This window comes from Paramormyrops kingsleyae, chromosome 10, assembly GCF_048594095.1.
Source record: "Paramormyrops kingsleyae isolate MSU_618 chromosome 10, PKINGS_0.4, whole genome shotgun sequence".
Taxonomy (NCBI): domain Eukaryota; kingdom Metazoa; phylum Chordata; class Actinopteri; order Osteoglossiformes; family Mormyridae; genus Paramormyrops; species Paramormyrops kingsleyae.
This window is the reverse complement of record NC_132806.1, coordinates 20,286,253-20,292,742: the sequence shown is the minus strand read 5'-3', so window position 1 is coordinate 20,292,742 and position 6,490 is coordinate 20,286,253. Positions and strand designations below refer to the sequence as shown.

Here is a 6,490-nt window from a genome sequence, read left to right as displayed (position 1 = left end):
GACGAAAGTTGTAGGGAACAATGACTGCTAGATAATCAATTCATAAAGTAAGGCGACATGTATTAGTAATGTTAAATTAATTAAACATTTCCTGAACTTTCGTGGAGATAGAAATGTATATATTTTCACGAGTGAGGAAGTAAATCTACATATACTCGCTTAAAAATGTAAGTATTAAAAACTAAAGCTTGCGTGATGCAGTAGGGCTTACAGGAATACTCCATTCGTGCACATAATATAATATTATAAAACATCATTAAAATGTTATGATAAACTGGAGAGTGTGGAAAAGCGCCTGGGTTCAGCGTAGCCACGCCTTCTAACTGTTCCTGCTGTTATGTGAGTGTGACTGTGTGCATGAGAGAGGGGGGGGTGAGAGAGAGAAAGAGAGAGAGAGAGAGAGAGAGAGAGAGAGGGGTGGGTGAGAGAGAGAGAGAGAGAGAGGCAATCGCCTGGAAATCGCTTCACTCGCACTTATGCATCGCACATCCTCGCAAAGGTGCGCCGTCCGGCAAGCGAACTCCAGCATTTGTCAGCGGACGAATGAATAGGATCGGATAACCTGGTTACCGATGGACAGATCCCTCTTGTGAGTTTGCTCTCCCTCCGCACCCACTGGGGAACCCGGGTAGCGAGGATTCATTGAGGATAGTGGCATATTACCTTAGTGCCAGAGAAAGAGAAGGGATATTAGTCTAAGCGACGGAATGCAGTGAAGCCGTTCCAGAGTTCATTCGTTGGGGGCTTTTCCCACCTCTGAGCAATATAGAAGGCACAACAAATTAGACGCGGGGTTCCTGCTTAATGTCTGACACTGAACTGCATTCCGCACATCGTTAACATTTACAGTAGCAGAACATTGTGGACCCTGAAGGATTCGTGGATTTGGGAAGAAGAGCACGCACCGATAGCTCCAGTGGATTTCTTTTCACCCCCGGGATTGCGTTGTCTTGATTTCTGGATCTTTGATTGTGGGGGGCGGGTGGGGGGGGGGACTGAGGGTTGAAGTGGAAACGTCCCTTAGCGGAAAGGACCGTAGCTCCTTCGCCGGCAGAAGCGCAGGGAGCCGGCTTGCGGAGGAGTGACCGTCCGCAAAGGTAACCAAGTTCATAGACTTCTCTGATGAAACCAAACGAGGCGAAATTACGTATTCAGCAGCTGGAAAACTCCACATTGATTATTTTTAAATCGCGAAATTAAGATTCTCTTATAAGAAAAACGATACACAAGTTTAACCGATTTTGCGTATTGTTGTATTTTATTATTAGTCTTCATGTTTAACTGACCAATGAAAAAAATTTAAAGTTATGTAACAAAGCAGCCGGGTGGATTTTTGAGTTTTACTCTATAAATAGCGTTTGTGTAGCAGGTGTAAGGAATTTCTGGCCCCCTCTGATACGTGCATGAAGGGAACACTTGTTGTTTGCTTCGCTGGCTTTTTCTCGTTTGTATTCACTGCATGATTTTCGCACCGATTAGTATAGATGTAAGACGCTTTTTTTTCTCCGGCACTACTAGTATTGATCTGTTTATCGAGGCACTTTGATCGCGCATCCCATATACCATTACAGTAACGTCCCCACTTGCCATATAAGTTCGCGTTTTTCTTCACAGTACATATCACAGGGGACTCCCCGGTTACGCAGTTGTTTGGGGGAGATCCGGGTTTTGGTCATTCAGTCTTACCTTCATTCTAGCCATCTGAATCCAAAAGCTGATCGGATGTAACAGTCACGTTTTAACAATACCCTTAAAGACTGCGATCAAACAGCCGGGATGCATCATTTCTTAATTTCCCCGCGACAGTGGTAAGTTCGTCGTATGAATGGATCGACAATAGCCGTTTACTTTACCATTTTTACGGGCTGTTTTATATCATTTGCGTGGATGTACGCCCATGCTTGGATCTGGAATTGCGAGCTCTTGCGCTTCTCATGCGGTCTGTTTTTACTTTCATCCAGGTGTCAAAAGCATCGCGCAAAGACACCTGTAGCTTTTTCTCCCTCAATAAAACTGTAAATAAGTAGGCCTACATTACGTTTAGTTTTACGCATCCATGTTACTAAATGTTATATAAGGCGCATGGCAGTAATAAGCTTCTGCATTTTTATATAAGGTTCAGTGAAAGCGAGCAGTGTGCAGTCATTTGCGAGATCGAGAAAATCCGGTTTATCCACCACCTCAGTCCTGGTTTCTGCACTTCTCAGATGATGAGTGAAACTTGTTAGTCAGGAATTTATTCTTGGTCTCAAAGCATTTAGTTACTTGGGGAAATGATTCACTCAACGGTAACTTTACTTCGGGCCAATAAATATTAATTCAATGGTGAACCATACGATTGTGGTTCATTCGCTGTATTTGTCCACTGCCTTTGACTGTTAAGTATCTACTACTTTTTCTTTTCTATACAGTTCCGTGTATTTGCATTCGTAAAAAAATGTCCTTTCACTTAAGCGCGAGACTCTGTTTTATACGTCAGCTAATATTCATTATAATTCTGTATTAAACGCACGAATCGTTATGTGTGCGGAGAAACCAACAACATAATTACCTCACGCCTTGACTTATGTTCAATGTATATGCGGCAGTTTTAGCGGTATGAGGAAAATGTTTCTTAATAAAAACATAGGCATTTGACAAGGCGATGTGTTCGGGGACACTTAAAAATACATGCATCACCCATTCTTAAAGGCATCGGTCATGCGATTGTAATTTTAATGTGATTTATTATGACTTTGGGGCAGACGAGTGGACCCGTTCAGCGAAAAGTTGGGACCCCAGTGAACTCGGCGCCCAAGCTGAAATTCAGGGTGTGAAAGTGTAAGACAAACGATAAAATCCCTTCCCCCTTAATTTACATGACATGGTTCACGGGGTAAAAACTGTGAGGTAGTTCCACTTTATCCATGAATACTAGCTTCACAGGTGCAAAGAACGTGAAGAAACGCAAATAACGACATTTAATGATAAATATTATGGTTCTGATATATATTGACTTGGATTGAAGCCCTTGCAGTGTTTCTCTTCTCCAGGCGTCTGCACACTTGATAGGACAATTCTTGGGCGCAGTTAAAATGCAGGGCAATTTACTTTGAATACGATGCGCATATTAGTCAATCGATATTAAACGCATCTCATTGTAGTAGCCTACACAAAAACGTTATTATTCAGCATGTCTCTATTTTGCATTTGACATATTTCAACTGCCTTGCTGGATGGATAAGGAATTATTAAAAATGTTCTATTGAGGCTGATCGCAGCTCAAATCGAACCGGCAAAAAGGGATCCGCGGTTCTCAGGTATGACTTTTGACTTGGATTTTTGACTTGGATTTTTGCGGTAATTAATCTGAATTTTTTTCACAATGTGATTAATTTCGTGTCCGTCATCAGTTGCATGTAGATAATGTTGAAATCTTTTGTACCTATAATAAGATACACATTTTACTGACAGATAGCAAGGAAACAAGTTTCTTTCTTTGATTATTTGTGATGTAACGAAGAAAAAGCACTTCATCGTATTTATAGTGAAACGATTATCAAATAGACCTGAACGCCATATCACTGGGCCTCGCACAAACGTCTTTTCTTTTTACTTTTAAATCCAAAGAATGCAAACAATTATGTTCAATCTGTTGCTCAGCAGGTAGGCTACTCCACGAGCGATAATTCAACTTTCTTTTTCTTTACTAAGATCAATACCCAGTCACAGTTATTTGTTTCTATTGTGCTATAATACGAGTTTGTATTTCATTGTTTTCTCCTGTTTCATTTCAATAGCTTTTTATTAAACAGCATATCAATCCAAATTTCCCGGGTAATATAAATCTGAAATACCACGCTATGATCAGCTTCAAGCGATACGTTGAATTAACTGCAAATTCATAGATAACTGACTGAAATAATTGCATTCTATAATGTGTTTTTCTAATGTTCACGCGTATAATTATGGATCTGAGACCACGATTCCTTTTCATTAAAATTTTAGAAATCTTCAAATTACTTCTTTGTGAGGAGAATTGTCAACTCCTGCCCCTGGGCATTCCTTTCGCAGACAAATTCAAGTTGTTTCACGGTTACCTTTCGTAGTTTAAATAGGCGTTTTCCTGAATACTCGTCAGTGCTGATTCTGCTTGCCAGTAATTGTGATCAAGCCACTCGTAGGAAGCATAATATTCTGAACCTACTTAAGGCTGTATTTTAAATGCATTAAAATTACGCAAAATATGGGTTAGGTTCTTATTTTATGGGGTTTAGTACTTTGTTTTAACCATGCTGCATTTGCACGTATATTTCTGTTCCATGTGTTTACAGAATTTAATACCTCGGTGTTTATACAAACACTCCTCACTGCCAAAGTAAGTCCTTTATTTGTAACCTAACCCATTAAAGGTGTGACTGTGCGTCCCACACGTGGACGGCTGATACCGGCCATGGCGTCCTGCACCCCCGAAACTTAACTACAGAAAGTATCGATCCCAGGGTATGTAACTCCCAAAAAAACTTGAGCATTGGCCATATTTTATTGTAGGAAATGAGGGCAGAGCAAGGCTATTGGGATCGTAGGTAAACTGTTCCCCGGCTCCGGTTGCAGTTTTGCTGATAAACGGTACGGCGTGCGCACCATTCGCATCTTTCTTTTAATAATGACGTGGGCCTTTGAATACCGCTTATTCGTGAGAAAATATTGTCGACGTTGCAGCTTCGGTCGGGGCGATTTGTTTAAGGAATGGCCGCTGACACGGGCGCCGCCGTTTCGCCGGAGCGATCTCCGTAGCCTTCCCCTCCCCATCACACCACCCTGCGTCTGGCTACAGGCTCTGCTCTCCCCCTCCAGTCCGATCGCACGGATCCGCTTCGCAGTTCATAGCGGTAAACAGTTTTGTCGTATCCGAATTAGTGCTAATCTGACCAAACAACGAATGAAAAAACGAAACGATTAAAGTAATCCCCCTGTTTGAATCGCGTGTGTTCGGTAGCGGAGGACCACCCACATTGGAGCACGGGCCTCCCTTAACGCTCCTTTGTGAAGCTGTGCGTTATAACAGCAGCCGACTTCAGGCAGCAATATCTGGCACTGGGCATAGCAGTCTTCCTGAGCAATTCAACACTCTTTTGTTGGTTAAAGATCCCCCCCCCCCCTTAAAATTCTTTCACGATGGGGCTATTCAAATAGAGATGGAAGCAGGAAGGAGTGGTTGAGATCTGAAGGGGTTTCTGTGCTATGTAATTGCCACTGAAGATTATGTAAGATACTTGTGGAGTTGTGGCTGTAGAGAGTAGCCCTTCATGCAGGCTGGAGGCAACGTACTTTGTCCCGAACACACCATCACCTCTGTTTGGGGTGTGTGTGTGTGTTTGCTTATACGAATTCCTGTGTGTAAATAGGTGTGCGCTGGGGTAAGAGCTGTTGGTCTCACAGGGCGGTAAAGGACACATTATGCACGCTCAGCCAGGGTTGGCGTTAAACATTAACCCTGACATTTTCCCTCTGTTGGGAAATGCGACCGATTTGCCATGCACAGCGATGACCCTCTTCTCGGGTTCACGGGAATAGGCGGCCGAAGATGACTTAACCAAGCGGTCGATGTGGAGGAAGGCTTCGGTGAGACCACACACACCTGGGAGTGGGCGTGGTGAAATCTTGTGGCCGTTTGCCAGTTTTTGTCCAGTGTTGGGTATCTGTGCTTCTGGAGATCCTCTCTGCGATTTCAGCCTGTGAATAATTCTGGAGGCGTTCAATCTGCTATCTCATGGTGTTTCCAGAAGCTAAGCGCAGAGCGAATTTGCCCCTACCTTCCCCATTTTTCGTGTCACAGGCCTATTGCCACCAAAGTGAAGAGGGTTGGGTTTTGAACAGCGTTGCACTCGTCTCGGGTTCTACACAAATAAGAATCCGAGCTCCTTTTGGGAGTGATTGTTAGCAGCTCCCTAAAAGCCTGGACCCACTATTTCTGGAGGAACAACGGCTGAAAAAGCCATAACTCCATGCTTTGTTCAGTCTTCCCCTCTCCTTATTATGAGACTATCAGAGGGGGTATCCATCAGCTTTCCTCTGCGGATGGAATGCCTCAGTTGGCACGCTAGGGAGTTGTGTGCTATCTGCCGCCGGGTAGCCAGGGTGCGAGGGTGACATCAGGCTATACGGAGGGGCACCTCCAAGGCACATGGAAGCAGTGAATCTTCAGATTTTTAAAAAATATATATTTTTTCAGTTTAGGAACCAGTGATGGCCAGTATTTGTGGGAGTGGCTAGAATTTACTTTATCAATGTTGTACATTGTATCAATGTAGTTTCTTAAGTCGCCTGGCTTAATGTTTTTTTTTTTTTTTTCCTGTCCTGCTTTTGGAATTGAAGCAAATAATGTCAATTAAGGTTAGTACAGAGCTGACCTGTTCAGAGCCCATGAGAGAGCTGACTTCAGCCTTGGTGCTTAGCTTAAAAAACACGGCATGTTTTGACCCCAAACCCATTTTCCTTCCTCTGGATA

The 6,490-nt window shown here is 43.1% G+C and overlaps 1 protein-coding gene across 8 annotated transcripts in view; it reads left to right on the top strand.

Annotated features, from left to right (window-relative positions):
• Window positions 1-411: 411 nt before the first annotated feature.
• Window positions 412-6,490, top strand: part of pcdh1b (protocadherin 1b) — a 136,267-nt gene continuing 130,188 nt past the window's right edge. For 3 of the 8 annotated variants that reach the window (XM_023811507.2, XM_023811514.2, XM_023811512.2), the window contains exon 1: window positions 412-1,097. The gene's annotated coding sequence lies outside the window, so the exon portion shown is untranslated. Of the gene's footprint in view, window positions 1,098-4,330; window positions 4,483-4,731; window positions 4,872-6,490 lie in introns of those variants that run through there. The other 5 variants (XM_023811509.2, XM_023811508.2, XM_023811515.2 and 2 more) reach the window with 5 other exon arrangements.